Source organism: Papaver somniferum, chromosome 5 (genome assembly GCF_003573695.1).
Source record: "Papaver somniferum cultivar HN1 chromosome 5, ASM357369v1, whole genome shotgun sequence".
Lineage (NCBI taxonomy): Eukaryota > Viridiplantae > Streptophyta > Magnoliopsida > Ranunculales > Papaveraceae > Papaver > Papaver somniferum.
In genome coordinates, this window is record NC_039362.1 from 107,645,581 (window position 1) to 107,667,483 (window position 21,903).

Here is a 21,903-nt window from a genome sequence, read left to right on the forward strand (position 1 = left end):
GTATTGAAAGTCGTTGGTTGAGAAACATAATCAGGAACCGACACCCACGGACGAAAGTCGAACTCCGATTCTTCATCCAACACATCAATGAGGCGTGCTTTAGACCGAGGCTGCTTTGTAGACCAACGCATGATTCGGGCATTATCTTTCTCGGCGAAGATGTGACGGGCATCAGTATTTGGTCCTTGCAGGATATTACGTGGGATAGGCGCATAATTCTTGAAGTGTCCCACATCAAAGCTTGAAGAAACATCGTGTTAACATAACACTCAATCTTCATGAAGCCATTCGACACGCTGGAATCTAACACCAAGGAGTCTAAGTTAGAATACAAGGAACCCAGGAATAAGCTACCTATTGGGAGTTGCTCACCTTGAGCCATCTTAATAGCAAAAGGGATTACGAAAGGCTTCAACAAATGTCCACTGTCTTCGAATATGTCTCTGGATAACCATAAGCATAAGAAAGCGGCAATAGGTAACATACCGGTGATGGGACTATCAGAAACTTCATCTCTTGGCCACCAACGTGTCAACCAATGGGCATAACAACCTTTACTACCAGACGCCTTGTTCACTTCTTCCATCGCAGCTGTCAGAGTGTCAAAAACCACTTTTTCCTCATCCGAAAGACCTCCAGAGAAATTACCTGTAATCGGGAGATGCATCAAAGCAGCCACATCTTCTAAGGTAACAGTAAATTCTCCCCATCTACATATGAAGGTGTGAGTGGGAACACACCAACGGCCAGCAAAGCCACGATACTTTTCACATCATGATTAATAGACAAGTCTCCAGAAGCTTGAATAGCTCTCGTCACTTGTGCCTGGTTGAGCATAGCCCTGACATGAGGGAAACCCAACATATGCCTCCCATCCAGAATTTTTTCCAAAGGGCGTCGAGAAAGCTTAAACTCTATGGTCGATGCAAGGAAAAGCCCTCGTTCGAGACAAAGCCGTATTACCATCTTCGGGGTCACCAATTTCTTCTGAGTCACAGTCCTAGGGTTGATCAGAAGACGATATACTGGGGACTTGAGATATGCTTCAGCTCCTTTTGGATCCTCCTCAAAGAATGCGTCGTCTATATTCGGAATGTTCTTCACGCCAGTGGCATCCTCCTCTTCTTCACCAATGGAGGTCTCGTCCGTCATGCATCATCCCTGGAGATGTCATCATCAGAATGCGATTCGTCCCTTGAAGTATCGTTGGCTGAGGAATTGGTCATTTTGCTAAAACAACTGCAAAGTCCACATTACATTCTACTTCAGTGCTGTCCAGACATGAATCAAGGAAATACGGAAAAAATGGTAACTCTTAACTCTTACCTTTTGTACTCTAACAATAGTGATAGTAACGGTAGAGTTAACACCTCAAAATCGTTCGTCTCTCGAAAACTGCAAAAACGAACGAAACTTTATTAATTTCGAAACTGATTTTCATAAAATCACGGACACAATTTTCATAATGTGAACATTCACACAACTGACCTATGAAGTTCATAACAATAAAATTTCATCATAAATATATTGTCTATCTTTGAAGGTCCTCAAAACCACGTTTGATTTTTCGAAAAAACAGCAATTAATGCAACTTGCATACATAAATTCTCAAGGATTTTATCTAATGAAAAAAACTCATGCAAATAAAATATATCATCATATTTTGCACAATATATGTCACGGCTGCATATATATATAAAAAAACTATTTTCCTTCGTATCGTTATTTGTCTTTAAAACGAAGGTTTATTTCAAAAATATTGTGAAAGCTCACATCTCATACATATGATAAAGTTTTGTATTTACATGAAAGCTCATAAGCAAAATTTTATCACTGGACACAAGTTCATCATATATTTTCCTTCGTCGTCGTATTTGTCTTTAAAACGAAGGATTATTCCGATTTCATGAAAATTCACTCTTTTATGATAAAACCTTGGTACACATGAAATCATACACTAAGTTTTATCACTGGACCTAGGTTCATATATAAAAAAAAACTCTCCTAAATCAGGGATTATAGTTAGTTTTCAAAACTAACGATCGAACGAACATACGTTTTCAAAAACGAGGGTTTTTCATAAAACTCACACTAATATACACACATGTATATAACTTCATCATGATCAAAGCATGAACAACCATGATCTCATGGACATCAGCAAAAAAAAAACACCTGGTCGGCCGGAATTTGGCCGGCGGCACGACGCGGCGGCGCTGATCGGCGGAAACTTCTCCTGCTCCTGTTGACGTGAAGGTGTGGAGGTGATGGAAGCACTGGTCGTGGAGTTAAAAAAAAGGATTAATCCCTTTTATATCAATTTTATTTCCAAAACCTAATTTTCTAAGGATTTCCTTATTGGGCCCGACCCGCGAATCCTAACCGACCACGGACTCGTCGTCCAAACCAGCGGTTCAACACCAATTTATGCTCATCAAACGACGCTCCAATCATGACATTGAAGCCTTCATCAAGTCGTGGTTTGCTCATGCTCTCTAAATCCGGTAACGTCTCAACTTACGACTAAGTTCAATTACTGGTATTATTATTTATGGCCGGAAAATCACCATTTAATGCTGACTGAGGAACACAGCTTTCCTCAGTAAGCAGGGGACTTAATGTAGATGGTGGATTTTCGACAAAGGCTAAAATCGTAAACTCATAATTATACGAAGCTCTGATTCAGCAATCAGACGTGAGTATCGAGACACGGGTCTCTCATCGAATTCTCAACGGAGAGTACTTTCTCTCAGAGTACATGTAGATATGTAGTCTCACGACTGGACAACGGCATATCTCATGAATACTGAATACTTTCAGTGATTATTTCTATATAGTATCACGAGATGGACGGCTCCTAGACAGCTTGCTCTGCTAGTATAGAGCGATAACGTCTTCAGGAACAACAACAAGTTTACCCTGACTATATAAAGGATATGACTTACCGACAAGCTCATATCGGGATAATTAATGCTCCTAGACAGCTTGCTCTGCTAGTATAGAGCCACAAAGTTAATTATTCCTAATTAAGATTAATTCTGCGTGACATTCACTACTGAATTCCCAGAATAATCTATTATTGCTCCTATTCCATGGTCGAATCCACGACTGGTCCCATGGAATGGCAATAAACAATTGTTCTGATTCTATGATCGAATCCACGCTTGATCTCATAGAATAGCAATAACATATATCTCATTACTCTCATCGATTTCATGATCGAATCCACAACTGGTCTCATAAATGGTAATAGATAAATCTTAATTACTCTGATTCTATGGTCGAATCTACGATCCCATGGAATGGTAATGCTCACTTTATTATTCTGAATTCGTAGTCGAATCCTCAGCTGATCTTATGAATTAATAATAAACATCTTATTGCTCAGTTTTGTGAATTATTCTCCACGAATTCCACAATTAGTAATAAATAATCAACAACCGGGCGTCTGAGCTACCTCTAAGTAAGCCCGATTCAAATGGTGAAGGTGTATTAACGACGATACACTAACAGTCACCGCACGAACGAGTATTTCAAAAATACAACGAAACGATGAACCTATGCAAAATAGAGAAGAAAATAATAAATAATTAAAAATATGACCAGGGTGCTGGGAGCACGGACACACGACCGACCGACCGTGTCGTGGCCAATCCCACGCCAGTTTTATATTTTTAATGCATTTTTATTATTTTCCATCATTTGATGAAAATTCTCTCATTTTATCAAACTCCTTCGTCTCGAGGAAATTTCTCGGTTTCATGGTACTTCCATAAATCCATAAAAAAAAAATTAAGGAAAGGAGTATGGGGCGTGACCATTGGCCAACCGGCCATGCCTTGGTCCCAACCGGCCCCACACCCCACGGCTCCTTATTATTTTATTATTATTATTTCTCTAATTTCATGAAAAAACTCCTTGATTTCATGGTATTTTGCAAAAATCATCATATAATAATAAATAAAATAAAATTATGAAAAACTTATTGGACCGGGCCACTAGCCGTCCGGCCATGCCCTAGCCGGTCCCACACGCCCTTTGTTTTATTATTTTATTATTATTTTTCCTTGAATTCATCAAATTCCTTGATTTTATGGTATTTCTCTCAAATTAGGAAAAATTCCCTCAAATCATCAAAAATACCTAAAAAATATTAAAAAATTATGAAAAACTCGTGGGACCGGTCCATAGCCGGCCGGCCATGCCTCCATGGTCCCACACGCCCGTGTTTTTATTATTTTAATATTTTGCTTCCATGAACTCATGAAAACTCCTTTAATTCATGGAAACTCCCTAAATTCATCAAATTTCTTAAAATTCATGAATTTTTCATAAAATCATCAAAATATTATAAAATTAAGGAAAAGGCACCACGGGACCGTGGTCACGACCGGCCGACCATGCCTTGACCACGGCGGTCCCACGCCTCCTCATTCTTCCACCAACAAATCATCAACTCTTCAGGAGTTCTTCGTATTTGCTCACGTGAGCATATGGACACTACATGGTTGATCCACGGTCCATGTAGTCGCTCCCTCCTTCGTCCCATGGTTAAACTTCTGACGAACCATGAATTGATCATCAATTGATCAAATTAGGGTTTCTGAATCCAAGGATCATCTTTCCAGATTCCAACCTTAATAATTTTACGACGGCCTTATGGTCATTAATTTTATTAATTATGCTCAGTTCTACACCAATGTTCTAACTAAAATTTTTGGTACGCTGCCAATAAGCCATCAGATGAGCAACACATGCTCAGACGATCAAATATTCAACAATTCATCACATGAGCAACACTTCCTCAAATGATAAATATTTGCTCAAACCAAGGAATATTGGTTCAACAATCAATATTCAACGATCCATCGAATGAGCAATACTTGCTCACTTCATCGTAAGAACTATACCTCTGTCTCATGACATGTTCAATTCATGAGTTTCAGAACATCATGTTCAACTCAGAAACTACATGGAATCATCGTCCCATCAAACCACGAAGTCATCAATTGAGTAACAAACCACGATACGTCAATCGTGTCACTTGGGGGGATATCACTTAGGGTTTTGGTCTGGCGGTCTACGGCACGTGTGTTCAAACACACGATGGAATGTGAGCAAGTCTTGCAATCAGTTGAAGGAATTCACGAGGTAGTGGGTGGAAAATCGACCAAGTCTCCACACGTTGAGCAACTGGTTTCAAACACGATCTCCACTTCCCCACTCCTTGATTCCATCAACTGTCATACTTCATGGAATCATGGTTTCTAAAATTCCAGCAATATAAATAATTCTCTGAATCATGATTGAATCATTGTCATTAGTATCATCAATCTCACGTCAAACTGACAACACGAGATCATCAATTGAGCAACTACTCTCAATTGAGCAATTTCAATCACTCAGAGCTTATCATATTCAGAATTCACATACCCACAATCTTTGATTACCATTGATTCCACACATTTCTCAGCTTCCCTCCTACAGATCAACCCATCCTCTCTTGTGACCGAATTTACTCTGGAACGGTCATTGTCTTGATTTAGGCCGGAGTACTACAGATTGATCTCTCGAATCTAAAGCACCCCCTTTGCAGCGGTGCATCTGTGTGAGGTTTAACATTTCACTCGGTTCGAGGAGTCTCCTCCGTACGGTCGTCTCCTCAATTCCTCAGAAACCAGCAAATCGTTTTTACCCATCTACACTACTAAAGATAAATAAACTAAACCCATCCATTTTCATGTTCATCATTTCCAGAAAACATAAAAATTCAACGTGAATCATTCATCACATAAATGTCAACCTATCTATCAGCGTAAAAAGCATGCATCTAGTGCAGTACTTAAAAAATACGTAAACTAAAAGTTCACACATCAAAAACCCTGTTTAAAAAAGCAAAGAACTTGTTATATGAGCATTTATCCAAAAATCATCAGTTTTTCTTCAACATTTTTGATGGTGGTGTCTCTACATGCAATGGATCAGGTTGTGACATTCTCGACGCGCCAAACCTTGTCTTCCTCTGTTTCCCATCTGAAAGTTGGTATGCCTTCTGCACAGTTGGTGCATATAACCTTCTTTGTGCCTTTTTAGTCTTCTGAGAAAGCTTTTCGTAGGCTGCATGCATGACTCCTCCGCTTATGTGGATTGACTGCTAGGTGATCCTCATTCAATTTATCACTGTCCAATTTCTTCTAGAATCTAAAAATGGTTCTGGTTACTCATGAGGTTTTCCATATTGTGGAGTTTCCTGCAGCAAGAGATTAAATGTATTATATATATATATATAATCTAAATCCAAGGCGAATTCATCTGTCATATGAATTCTCAACAAGAGACAGACAAAAGTCATTTTTCCAACAATGTGATAAAGCCAACTTCACTGAAGGCCGCGCCATTTTTCACAACTGACGCCCATAATAAAATCCGTAACCAAATATCAATTTTCAAATTTACACTGGCATTCATGTACCATTATGTGTTAATATATTTCTATCTCGTACTTATTCTTTAATCAAACTGAATACACGATTGATTTATGTAAAACAATTTATATACTTGATTAACAAAGCAAAAGAGCTAAGAAACTAACCTTGTCATCAGAGATGGAACAATTATCTTTTGGCCATGCCACAAAACCATCTTTAGCTTCCCCTAATAACTTAAACTCACCACTTGGTTCCGTTAACATGAATGATGGATCTATGACCTCCAGAATATTGGCAACATAACAGTGTTCAGGAAGCTCTTGTCGATGTATTTTCTGGTTAGGCACCTTAGGAAAAATACTGCATCTAGCAACGACGTTTCCCCTAGATCCATTCCAAAAGTCGTATTTTGCTTTCTGCGGAGATACGGCATATGAACATCATATAAAAAGAAGATGCTAGAATTAGCAATAAAGATTTACGAAGGAAAAAAAATCAAAAAAAACATACTCCATTAGATGTCTTATCCAGATGTTCTGTCGTATATGTGCACGACTTCTCTAGAGATATTGAAGGATTTGGTTGGGAATTACTGGTAGAGTTCTACATAATATTAGGAGACTGCTTCTTAGATCCATCAGAAGGGTTGCTACGTGAAGGAGACTTACGCAGAGAAGTAGTTGGTTGTGAATTACTGGTAGGGTTCTGCATAAGATTAAAAGAGTTATTAGTTACTTTTGAAAGTTACACATGTTTCTATTTTTCTAGGTTCTCTAATTTACACTTGGATCGGTGATTCATATAATTGATAGACTGGTTTATGTATATTCGACTTACAAATCAAACAAGCCAAGCAACTAACCTTCTTAGCAGGCTCGGTAAACTGAACACCATACTTTGGCCAAGGAATCGCTTTTCCAAAAGTTTGCCCTAATGTTTCCATACCAGCAAATCATACGGGTAGACAGAAATTCGGTTTTATTACTTCATCAATCAGGATTTTGTGGCAATCAACCTCCAACCCATCTTTTCCATGTAATTGTTGTTTTCCTGTTAACAGAAAATCTCTACCTCTAGCAAGGACGTTTTCCTTAGACAGCTCATCAAAAAGGTTGCACCTTCTACCCTGCGGAAATATATAGCATATGAACATCTTCAAGCAAAAACTTTAAAACAAATTGAGATTTAAAATGCATGTAAAAATAAAACAGATACCGGTGAAACTGCTTTAGTTGTTGTGATCTCAGATTGGCTCCGACTAGGTGGATCTTTTGATGTCATATCCAGAGTATGTTTCCCTGAATTTTGTTGACTTACCTGCAGCAGTAGAGTAATATTCCATATTCGGGTGACAAATATGCCAAATTCCACTGTGAATGCGAAGACACGGATGAATAGGTAACAAATATACAAGGTTCTCCAAAATACACCCTAGCATCCATGATTCATATAGTAGTTCATAGCATATTTCAGACTCATATGGTCTTAAGATCATGTAACTGGTTTAAAACACATACCTTCGGAACTTTTTCAGATATTGCGATACGAGATTGGCTTCCGTTGAGTAGATCCGGTGATTTCACAGCCTCGGAATGTTTTGGTTGACTTACCTGCATCAGAAAATTGAAATGAAAGTTGTACCTTGTTTTTGCAGTGAAACCATTTAAGCAAAATGCACAACTGACTCACAATCAAATAGCTAACCACATATCTCGTTCTATAAGGTTCTCTAAAATATACACTAACGTCCGTGATTCATATAGCTGATAACATATTCGTCTCTTATATCAAACAAGATATATAATATATAACTGGTTTGTGTAAAAACATATCCAATGAGTTAATAAAGCAAACAAGCATAGCAACCAACCTTTTGATCCAAGATGGTTTGATTTGATGGCCAACAAATTTCAGCATCACCAACATCTTTTAAAGTTTTTATCCCAGAAGATGTGCCAAAGGGTAATTTGATGGTTTCATTTAGTACTTCACTAACCATGACGCTATAGCATGTAACCTCACCCGTCATTCCTGACTTCATTTTATAAGATACCTTCTTTGAAGAGTAAGCTCTACCAATGGCAACAATGTTGTCCTTTTCTCCAAACCAAAGTTTGCATCCTGTGCCCTGCAGAAACACAAGGCGCATGAGAGATAGTAAATGGAAGATTCAAAATTTAAACGCGTTGGAAAACCATACATCAATGGTAACTTTTTCAGATGGCACATTCTGAGATTCCCCAGTGGATGAAGGAGACGAAGACTTCTTTTTTGATACTAAAGACGGCTGGGATTCAGTAGAAACGGTCGGCGTTTTAGTACAAGGAGAGACCCGCTTCGCGGACCCTTTGGTGCTTTCAGATGACTTCTGCGGACCGGATTTCCCATGTTTTTTTGAAGTTGCTTAACTGATTCTGGACCTATGTTATTCTTAGATCGATTGGAGGCGTTGATAGGTCCTGCATCCTGTGACTGTAGTTGAACACATTGTTTGAAAAAATCAGATACTCTGCCAATTTTTTCAAAAAATTACACAATCTAATCAAAACTCGGTTCACTTACCTCTCCTCCAGACTTGCTGATACTGTTGCCCACAATTTTCGCAATGTCGACTCCTTGAGATAACAAGTTATCTGTCAATCTCTGATACGCATTTTTAGTAGACTCTAATTTTTCTCCTTAGCTTTCAGCTTTTCACGCAGTTCATCGTTCTCTTTCGAGTGTCTTGGTTTTCTTCCATTTGGAAAGTAAAGGGTTGCCGTCACTCCAAAGCCAGCCCCCTTGACACGTCCACCCTTATCCGGGCCGATCGCAACTGTTAGGGCATCCTCGTTATGACCAACCGTTAGAGTTCCCTCTCGAATCATCTTCCGCTTCTCTTCCTGTTCAAATAATGTGTTAAATTCTGATTTAAACCTTGCGCAATTACTGTGCACTTACTTTGGTTAAAAACATGAGGACTGTAAAGTTTCTGTTTTCTCACAACTTCAGATGTCTTCTTCCTGACAAACTCGTCTGGAACAATTCCGTCTTTGTTTTCGCGTGCTCTTTCCCACATGAAGCACCGGTCTTCAAGATCTTCTTCGGCAACATTTCCGCTTTGGACCTAGTAGTTACCAGAAACAAGTAAGGATTTACATCCGCACAGATATTAACTGTGTAAAACAAAAAACCTATTCCAAAGCGTCTAATGTGACAAAATTACAGATTGGTGTAAGAGGACACATCCCTATACCGTTTTAAGTTTCTGCATATATGAGACACGCAACACGACATACAAAACAGAAGTATCTGATATGGCCGGTTTTACTGTGCAGTGTATAATAAATAAGACAACAGACTTACTAATTTTAGTTTTAATCCCGAGTATCCTCCTCGTCCCGTCCGATGTGGGAACTTGGATTGTGATATTGCCTTTTTTCCCCTCTCCGAATTTTTCTTGCAGAGGAAATAAAAATAATTTCATTAGTATGCTGGGATAGACAATAAGAACGAAACACAAAATCAGAAAAAGCAATGTGTATTCCATACCTTAAATATAGCCGATTTTAGTACATGATTAAGGTAATTGTCCCAGTTCTCTTGGTCCATTACCGTTTCGTACTTTTTGGGGAAAGTTCTTAGTTTGTGCGGCATTTCCAGGAAGGGTTTTACATGATTGTTGTACAATTTCCTTCTGAAGTCCCGCAGCTGAACAGGTAGACGCTTCATGACCACTCGCTTCAGCTCATGGGGCACCTCATAATGAAGCTGCAATAACATCTAATGTATGTTAATCACAGACTCACAGTTAGACAACAAAAACGACGAATTGGTAACCGCATATGCATACCAGAATTTTCTCCCACATATTTTCTTTTGTTGTTGAAGGGACTTCCTTCCAACATAAATGTTTTATGCCAACCATATCACGGACCAAATAGCCTAGGTAACTACTGAATTCAATTCTATGGTTACCAATAGGCCGGGACATTTTGTCAAATTCAATATCCCTTCTTTTGGCATCTTTTATCGAGAAGTCTCAATGCAGCTTCAACATTCTTGTCATTCCCCTCTCTTTTATGATCACTTCTGTAGAGTCTTCTTGTTGTGGCTGCTTTTCTGCTTCTGGAGCATTTTCCAATTCTTTTTCTTCTAACACCTCCAAATCATCATTTTCAGAATCTTCTGACTCTAGAAATAACCGACGCAACATATGAAACCATGTGATGTTTAAGTAGAAACAAGTAAGTACAAGGTTTCGCACATTACCTGTTAAGTTTTCAAATCTAGCAGTGTGGAGCATATCTCCACCATCATCATCATCTGATTGTACAATGTCATCATGACTCTCATCTAAATCCACCGTTTCTTCATCAGAATCCCCCTCAATATCTGATTCTCTCCATTGGTCGTAATCATCATCTTCTGCCATGACAAAAGCTGTGTAGGTACGTGCATCTCAATTAGGAATTTGAGCTTATTTTGGAAAATATTAGCTAAACCTAACATGATAGGCAACATGTGTTACACCTATTTTCTATTATATGAAAAGAAAACAAACATGAACTCAGTGATGCATGTAATCATGACAACCGAGAAAGAAGACATATACAAAACTGGAATAATGATAATCTCAATGAGGAGTATGATAGAGTGAAGAGAATGGCTGAAAGACAGCGAATTGAGTTGATAAGAAATGAACAAAATTATGGAGGGGAAAATGAACGACATCATCACTTGCGAATTCAAGATAGGGATGAGGAAGAGAATCGCAGAAGAAGACGAGATGAGGATAATGAAGAAGAGATACAAAATTTCGCAAGAGAAGATAAACGTGAACGCAGAGAAGCAAAATTAAAGAGACCAATGGGTCAAGATTCAGGAGTAAATCAACAAATCTTGAAAGAATTAGAAGAAATGAGAGGAATGCTAAATAACAGAGGAGAAGTAGGTAGAAGACAATTGGATGAAGCAATAGAAGAAGCTGCGAAAACTCCATTTACCAGAGAAGTACAATTAGGAGGAATACCACCGAAATGCAATTTGCCCGCATTAACCAGCATTTTCGATGGAACAACTTGTGCAATTCAACACGTTAAAGCTTATATGAGGCGCATGTTACAACGGGAAAATCATGATGCGGTATTGTGCAAATATTTCGCATCCAGCTTAACAGGAGAGGCGTTAAAATGGTTTGAAGGTATACAAAGAACACAATAACCTCCTTCAATCATTTGCAGACAACATTCTTGGGAGCATATATAAGTAATAATTCCTCACGACTTGGTATAGAAGATGTGTTTGGATTAAAACAAAGGATTGGTGAAAGTTTGAAACACTTGACTAAAAGATGGAGAACCATGTGTAGCGAAATGGCTGGACGTGTAGATGAGAGATATCTCATATTATCATTTATCAATGCTATGTTTGCAACAAACCTGTTGTATGTCCAAATTTTCAGAGTCAAGAATACGATTACAATGACTGAATTGCGAGAACTTCAAGAAGAATACATTGCTTTGAGGAAAACAAAATGAAATGGAATCATATCCAGTTGCGAACACCAGCTCACAAGCGAATGCAAGCTTATTACCCAAGCTAATAAATACAGTGGCGAATACTTCGCAAGTACAACAAGAAAAGGTGACAGTAACAATCAGCAGAAGTTGGTAGCTATGGGAGTCGAGATCAAGAAGAGTATGAAAGAGAAAGAAATTTCTACAGTCGTGGAGGAAATAACAAGATTCAAAGACTCGATCAACCGCAAGAAACTTATGGAGGTCAAAGACCAAACTTTAATAGAGGACAAGGAGGTCACAAGGTAGTATGGGAAGAAATCAAGATGCCACCTCTAAATGCAAGTGTGGAGAAGATATGGGAAGCTATAATTTGATGGAAATATACCAACACATGGAACATGGGAACGGAACCACCTCCAAATCACAGAAGTCATGAATTTTGTTCTTATCATCATTTTCATGGACATACCACAAACGATTGCAGAAATGTAAAGAGAATTATTTTGAGAATGATAGATCAAGGAAATAAACGACTTTCTGGTAGGGCATCCGCAACTCAACCATTACCACCACCACCAGAACATCACAAAGTGAATACGATGAAAAAGAAAGAAACATTCTTCATAGAAGTTGGTGCAAAAGCAAAAAATCTATTCTGTCACTCTATCGTACATTCATATAAGACAATTGAAGATTTTCATGATAATGTTTTAAGAGTGTTCGCAAGAGATAATAATGGAAAGAAATTATGAATATTGCGAAAATTTCGCACTAGAGGAATGGCAGAAACAGATCATTTCTTTTACCGCAGAAGAAATTCCCGAAGGAGAAGAGGTGCATGACAATCCATTGGTAATAAAATTAGAAATTAATCCAAAACCAAAAAAGATGAGGATGATGAAGCTGAAGATTCATGGGCAATCAATAGAATCTAGTCGATACTGGAAGCTCTGTGAACATCTTATTTTATCATACTTATAAAACCATGGGTGGAAGAGATGATGATCTTATACCATCAACATATAAGATATATGGTTTTAATGGTACTGCTAACAAGCCTAAAGGGGAGGTTACTATGCAAATTCCATTGAAGGGAATATCTTCTGAAATCTCATTCTGTGTCGTTGATGTAGAATCACCCTACAATGCATTAATTGGTCGACCTTGGCTACATGGGATTCTAGGTGTAGCTTCAACTTTCCACAATGCATCAAATTCCCTCACCCCAATGGTGTAGGAATCATAAAGGGAGATTGGGTTGAAGGAAAGAAATGTTACGAAACTGAGATAGAATCTTGCGAAGGAAGAGCAAACAAGAAGGAAAACTGGCGACACAAAATCAAGGATGTACAAAGAAGTGAGAAGTTGATGGTGGATACAATCGAAAGAAAGGAGAAGAGATGTTAAAAATGCTAGCTCAGTAAAAAGGATGAACATACCATTACCAAGGAAGCAGTAGCAGAAAATATAAAGAAGCAGAGGAGGCAAAAGTAATAAAAACAAGAAATGTATGAATGATTAAGTTGTTGCGATAATCTCGCAATAAGTAAAATTCTCAAAAATACATTTGATTGAACAACAAAATTGAGATTGCGAAATTCAGATACAATATATGATTGCGAGACTCTCGCAGAGATAATGAATTTTACAGAAAATAATCAGAAAGAATGACAAAAGAGAAAGAGGGAACCTTTATGGCGTACACCCTAGTTCGCGAATAAATTTCGCAAGAGGCAAATGTAAGACCTAAAGTACGTCATATAGGGGGTACCTGTTGCATGACTCAGGGAAAGGCTACACCGCCACCGGAACCTGAGTCATGGAGATTTGGGGTCAATAAAGCCCATCCGGGAGAGGCACCTTGGATTCTCAACTTAAGCATATGACTTAGGTTGGGCGACTAAGGTAATAAGGACTCTCCCAAGGAGTGCAGATCTGATCAAGGCGCCGAGGTACACGGTTGAGTCAAGAGTGCCGAGGGGTTTGAAGCGTCCTTGCCATTCTTGACAAGTCTTGGCTTATACTGCACTCGGCCTGAAGAAAACCCCACTTAGGGTGCAGTCTCGTAACCATAAGCCCTATAGGTAAAAGGGATAAGAGGCTGCGAAAACAACTGGTTGTTGTTAAGACTGGATGGGAGGAGCTAACCTTGTATGGTAGAAGTACGCCTCCTTGAAGGGGCAACCAGGGGGAGATAAGGGCGGCACCCTCCATTAGGGAGCTGATAAGTGTCTTAAGACGCAAATGTCATGAGGCTTATTCGCAAGGATATTAAGGCTTGTCATATTTGTGCAACAATCCTGAAGAGGCAATAATACAAAAGAAAAAGATAAGACGAGATCAATGGGTTTTCGCATGAAAGTGCGAAGACGTCCTGCGATTTCGTCGCAAGAATGGATGGGGCTTTATTTTCGCAAGAATATTTAGGCCTGTCATATTGTCGCAACATTCCTGAAGAGGCCATAATACAAAGAAAAAGTTAAGGCAAGATCAATGGGTTTTTGCATGAAAGTGCAAGGACGTCCTGCGATTTTGTCGCAATGACAAGAGGTGGCATAATAAGACCTTTAATTAGGAAGGAAAATAAGACCACACAGGAATGAGATTTTGAAAAGAAACAAAATTCACTTCGCAAAAGTTGCGAAATTATACAATAAGAAATTTATGAAATCTCTCATTTGGATTCAAATAACAGAGGCAAGTATGGGAATGTATGAAATTAGAAAATGTTATTTGTCTCCATATGAGAGATTTACTCAAAAATTCAAGAATTAATGATTATATTGATTAACTGTATTGCAAAGAAGAATTGTTTTAATTTACGCAGGTCAAAATGAAAGAAACACAAATATACAGAAAGAAGAAATAAATACAAGTATTACAAAGAATCAAAGAAATAAAGACTATTTCTTGGTTAATCCTTCATTATCTTCATCAGACTTGTTTCCTTCTTCATCTGCGTCAGAATCTCATCACCATCAGAACTTCCATCACTATCAGATTCTTCATCGTCAGCTTCGCTATCAGAGATAATCAAACTGGGAGTATTCTGTGGGATTTCTTCTAAAAGACAAGGATAATCAGAATGTGGGATATTATGATCATCACAAACCACTGGATGGTTTGATTGCGAAAATGCATAGCCATTCTTAAAATTCAATGTGATTTGATTTGATTCTTCAATCTAGAATACTTGTCGTTGCGAGAAGAAAGATTCTTTGCGAGTTCCTCCTTTTCAGCTTCAAGTTCTTCAATCTTTTCACGATATTATTTTCAGAATCTGCGAACAAAAGACAACCAATTATTAACTTGATGAAAATTCATAAGAAGCAAAAGATTAGTAAAGAAGAGCAATTAGCAACCTTCTCTGTCAGAAATCATGTCTCTAATCAAGGCTGTATGTTCAACTTGGAGACTAACATTTACGCCTAAATCTTTTCTAGCATCATCTAAAATTTTCGCAGCCCAGACAAATTCATCCTCACTACTTATGAGACGAGAACGAATTTGATTTTCCCTTTCGCAGAGTTCAATATTCTTGCGGTTAGCTTCATCTCGCTCAAGTTGAACTTCAAGGAGAGCCTCTTGGAATTTCGCCAAGCCTTGGCACCTTGATCAGAGATACGATCCTTATCATCTATGAGACCGCTAATTTGGTTCTTAACTCATTGGTTTTCTCTTTGGAATCAATAAGGAGACGCTTAAATCTGTTGGCTAAGCCTAAACTGGATCTATGATCAATTTCTAAGAGGCGAAATTTCGATCTAAGTTCATTTAGAGAAAGAGATGAAATTCTATCATTAGAAAAGCTATTTAAGGAATTGTTAAGACGTTCAAGAAGGGTATCATTATCCAAGGCATTAGGAAATGAGCGAAGAAGGGTAGCTTCATCAGAAAGACCATAAATGTCTGCAAAAAGGATCATTTAAATAAGATAAAAACAATGAATGAATAAAGAGAAAAGAGAAAAGTAATACCGTAAAGCTGATTATTAGCTTGTGAAGACTAGAAATTTTTTCTTATACGAGGAAGAATCAATTTCTAATTGTCTATTTTCTCGCGAAGACCTTTAACTTCAGCTTCCAATTCTTCATTCTTTTGCGAAATTGAAGATTCTTCTTTTCAAGAATTTCGCGTCTTCTCTCTAGATCTGAGGCAACCGCAAAAGAAGATTTTCCAGCCTGCGAAAAGAAATAAAAAACATTAATATAGAAAGAGATTTTGAGTTATAACAATGAAGAAGTAAAAAGATGAAAGTATACCAAACTATTGAGAGAATGCAAGAAGTCGGGAGTCACTGATCTAGAAACTCCGCGAAGAGAGCTATCACCATCTAGTAAAGGGACATCACAAAGGTTAGCGAGAGCTTTGCAGGTATTTGCGAACTGGCTATCTCCCATTCCTTGTAGAGAATCAGAAAAGAGGCCAGAAAGCTTAGCCATAGAAGATTCGGGTGGAGAATTTTCAGTTCCAACGAGATCATCATTATCCTCATCATCCTTGTCACTTTCAGAATTCTCGTTAGGAAGAACATTTGAAGGAGAAGAAGAACACACTTTTCTTTTCTTTGGAGGAGGACCAGTTGATTTTTCTCTGTGAAGAGCACCTTTACCTTTATCGCCAATCTTCGTAGCATCAGCAGATTCTTCTACTTCAACAATAATCTTCGCATACAGATAAAAGTAAGAAATGGGAGCATGGGAATGACAGTACTATTTAAAGTCATACGAGAAAATTTCTTACCTCATCTGTATATGAGCGAAGAGCTAACAGAGTACTAGATTTCCCAGTCCTGTTATAACTATCTTTAGTTTTTGGATCTGCGGAATATCGCAAGAGTTAGCGAACATAATAGTAAAAATCAATAAATAAGTATAAAATGAGTTAAAGGGGAGAAGTATACCTCCTTCTCCTTTTCGGGCCAGGAGAAAACCCAAGGTTGATATGCTGCGAGATTTGCAAGAAGAACGTTTGATCCAGCAATGTAAGGACCCTTTAGCATTAAAGGAAACACACACCATTTGTCATCTTTGGATTGGCGAGGAGTTGTGTTTTTACCAGAATTCCAGTCAATATCTTGCATAAGAATTTTGGATTCATCAATGATCTTTTCTTCTTAATCGAATACCCCAGCGAGTATTCTCTTTCTTCATGGAGATAAGTTCGTAATTTTCAAAGAAATTCGCCACTGTATACTTCTCAGCAACTATTTCTAGGTCTGTGAATTTTGGATCCCTAAGTTCACTGGAGTAAAGAGATCCTCTACCAGTACCATGATTAGCGAACTCTAGCATTAGACGGATGCAATCCCCACTTAGTTGGAAAATGGCTCGCGAAAATCCCGGATGAGCGAGAATTTCATAAAATAAAGGAATGTCTGGGTTATAAAGAGGAAGAGGGAGGCCTGCGAGAATTTGACCTAGCGAAATTATGATTGATTGATTATCACAATTTTGATTGGAGAAAAGCTTGACAGAAAGAATTGATTTGGCATTCACATCAGGAATAGGGGAGAGTGTAAGACCTTTATTAGCAAGATCTTTTTGGACATCTTGAAGATTCTTCTCATATCTATGACCACTTGGAGCCATGTTTGAATATAGAGTATGGGAATGTATAGAAAGTAAAAGAATTGAAGGAAGAAAAAATTTACTTCTCGAAGAAATAAACACTATTAAGACGAAGAGACGTGAGCGGTTGAAAAGTAGCGGTTATAGAAGACGTGTCAAGAAATAAGTGGAAGAGAGAGAGTACGTGTGATAAATGTGGAATATGAAAAGATAAGGAGTTGCGACATTTCTAAAATCATTCTCTACTTTGCAGAGAAGATTTGAGAAGAGGCAAGATGTAGGATCAGATTCTCGCAACAATTGTGTCTCAGCGAAATTATCAATGGAATTGCACAATAGCGTCGCAGAACAGTTTCAGAAAACAAAGTCAGCAAATATCATGGGAAAGATGTGATAGTCTTGCGAAAATTAGAGAGCTTGCGAAGTTAACATTTATAAGGTTGCGAGAATATCGCGAACCATATCCGAAAATAAAGGACAGATTAGCTGTCATCCACTATGTATTTCCTTATAAATAGTCATTTGAGTTGTAAAGGAGGGAGAGATCTTTTTGAGTGAGAGATAAGTAAATAGGAGAGAGAAAGTTGAGAGTAGAGATCATTCTTGATTTCTTTATTTTCCTTGTAAGAATATTCAGAAATAATCAATAAAATTAAGAGTGTAAACCTAAAAATAGGCTGATTAACGATAAAATCATATGAGGGGTGTATTGTAGGATTTCCTTCAACTACACTAATAAAGATACATAAACTAAACCCATCCATTTTCATGTTCATCATTTCCAGAAAACATAAAGTTCAACGTGAATCATTCATCACATAAATGTCAACCTATCTATCAGCGTAAAAAGCCTCCATCTAGTGCAGTACTTAAAAAATAAATAAAAGCACCACTGAAAACAAAATGGTCATCAAAAACCCTGTTTAAAAAGCAAAGAACTTGTTAGATGAGTCTGGTTCTTTGTCAGATTATTCTGGTTCCTCATTCTCATCCAATTCCACGCAAAGATCATTATCATTAACATCGTCGTATAGAAGTACTTTACTTTCAATAGCACTTTACTTGTTCAAACTCGTATGTTTGTTAAAAGTATTGGCAAGGAGATAATAAGATCAGACCTAAAGTGATAAATTGATTCTTATTGTTTACAGGGGAGGAAAACTGTATTTTTCTACATTTCCTCCGTTCTTTCAGCTAATTATATTTATTTTTCCAAAAGAATGCACACCTCATAAATAAATAAATTTGCAAGAGTATATTGCATTCTGTAAACTCTATGAACTTGTAAATAATTATCTGATTTATTTCATGATTCCAATACCTAAATAATAAAAGAATTCATAAACATCACCTTCTTCTGAATGACAAAATTAGCAAACGAAACAAGAAACAAAAACAACTTTCAAAGCGTTCACAAAATGAAATCGATAAATCAAACCATATCATCGAAAAAAAAAACATATCAAATGAACCATCCCCCATCTTCAAACAATTCTTCTTGCAATGCTGAGGTGAACCTAATCACTCCAACCAGCAGGCTTGGGCGCCTTGTCATCCTCAGATTTGTCATTTTCTGCTTCATCAGGCTCCACATGCTTGTTAAATCATGCTTGTTAACTTTTGGATTATCTGCCATATCCGGAACATCGGGACGATCTTCATCAATAATTTCAATAATAGAAGCAGGAGCATCATCATTTACAGTAGGAACATCAGCATAAGCAGGAACATCAGCATCCTCAACGCTACTGATTACAACGTCCAGAGGAACACCAGGAATAACATCAGCATAAATAGGAACATCATCATTGTCAACACTACTGACAACAGAACTAATTACAGCGTCGAGAGGAACACCAGGAACAGTAGTTATTCCGTCCACAGTAATGATAATCCTCAATTTACGAGGACCAGCCATCAGTCGAGGACATTTTTGGATCCTCTCTTCAGTTTCATCTCTACAGTCCCTCTTAGCAGAACTCATTTTTTCCTCTTAATACTCTATGTTAATTTTTTCTATGCTTGGTGTAATTTATATATATTTCTAAGGAAAACCCTAATTTCTTAGGTTTTCCATCATTATCTTAAATCACCTATTCTTTGGTATTTACATCGAATATTCTATCAATATAAGGAGATATGGAATGAATATTTTCATGTTTATCTAATTTCCTTTTTAATCTAATATACATAACGAACATAACAAACTAAAATAAATTATGATCTCATGAGATATATGGAATGAATATTTTCATATTTATCTAATTTCCTTTTTAATTTAATTACCTAGGTCGGTTGGGGTGGCCCGGCCGGCTGGACCATAGGTGTAACGCAAAAAAAGGAAAAAACCAAATGTTGGCTAGTTAAACAATGACCCAACATTTAGCGGCAACACTTTCATGTTGATGCACGAAATTGAACATTTCAACATAGAAAAAAATCCAAACACCAAAACAAAAACAAAAAATACAAGGAAAAAAAAGCAACATAAATAACCCAAGGAATAAATTGTACATTTCAGCATAGAAAAAAATCCAAATACCAAAAAAAAAACACAACTGCAAGAAAAAAAGCTACATAGATAAGCCTAGGAATGTGTTAGTGGCATGGACATCATGAGTACACGTTTCCGATTGTCCACCAAAATTCTTCAACGAGACAGCGCTCCTCATGTGAGGAATAATTGCAACCCTTGTTTCCCACGTAGTGCCCCCCAAATTTCCGTCCAAGTTCTGGTGAGTGTATTGTAACGCAATAAACACCTATTCTGCCAAAATAAGAGTTCCTTGTTATTTATAAAGGCTATCGGGTTATGAGTCGGCCATTCATCCTCTTTAAAGAAAATGCTTATCTCATAATTCCAATTCCATTCCCGCCAGGTGCCCATGTATGAATATTTTCTTTGGAAATGGGAGCCCAAAAATCTATCCGGGGCCGATCAATTCCCTCATGGATGTAGTAAAATAAAATGCGAACTCCGAACATGACCATCCCAAGTGATGGGTAAGTATTTATCCAAAATTCACTCCCAGGAATATGATGCGGGGGTGGAAATGTTGATGGAACGTCTCGGTGTCCAAATTGAAAGATATTATGCCAATATCTTGCTGACAACAATCTATCCAAAAATACAACCGTGTGCGTACACACCTGAACTCCGAAAAGTATAAGGAATCTCCCATGCTATGTTCCTCCATCCCCTCTTGTCTCCTAAAGTGTGTATTTGGACTTTACCATCCATGTGAATTCGAACTACCTTGTACTCATTGGTACGTTGACAGTATCCGAAACCCCCAATTACGTTGTATCGTGGATACCACGAAAGTACTTGATCCGTTGCAATTGGGATGCATAGTTGTGGCAGATGGAGGTGGTCACCAGTTTCTGGATTCATAATATATACAGGATCTTGTATGCCGTGGTGTGAAACATAAAAACAAACCAGACCATTGCAAGATCCAACTATTGGGTGCAACATAGTCCAATCATCATGGGTTCCATCATTCGGGGCATCATGATTGTTGGCTGTTACGATCGGGCTGAAATCTTCCTCTCTATAAAAGAGTTGGGTAACTTTATCTTTCCCCATTCTTGGTGTGACACCAAAAAGGAATCCAATTCTTTTGTCCCCAAGGATAGTATTCCATTCTTTGCATACACATTTGCTTGCTAAAACGATTTCTGTAGTTTGGAGGCGCTGAAGTATCTCGGTAGTTAATTCCGGCAACATATCCATCACTATTATACTGATGAAAGATTATAAAAAAAAAAAAATTACAAGCTTTTAGGATTTTCTTATTGTGAATGCTACAAGCAAATACGAGTATAAAGCTTATATATATATAGACATCCAATATACCTGTTGGCGAATGGTCGCGTCAGTCTAGGACGTTTTTGGATCCTCTCGTCAATTTCATATCAACAATCCCTCTTAATACTCTATGTTAGTTTTTTTCTATGCTTGGTGTAATTTGAAAACTCTAATTTTTTAGGTTTTCCATCATTATCTTAAATCACGATTCTTTGGTATTTACACCGAATATTTCAATTTCCATATTACTAAAAAATGAGATATTGTAGCAGTATAATGAGATATGGAATGAATATTTTCATGTTTATCTAATTTCCTTTTTAATCTAATATATACATTCCGAACATAACAAACTAAAATAAATCATGATCTCTTAGGAAATACCCAAATAATTTTTCTACTTTTCGACTAATTACCTAGGTGGGTTGGGGTGGCCCGGACGGCTGGACCATAGGTGTAACGCAAAAAAAGGAAAAAAACCAAAGGTTGTCTAGTTAAACAATGACCCAAACTAAATTGTACATTTCAACATAGAAAATAATCCAAACACCAAAAAAAAAAAAAAAAACAAAACTACAAGAAAAAAAAGCTAT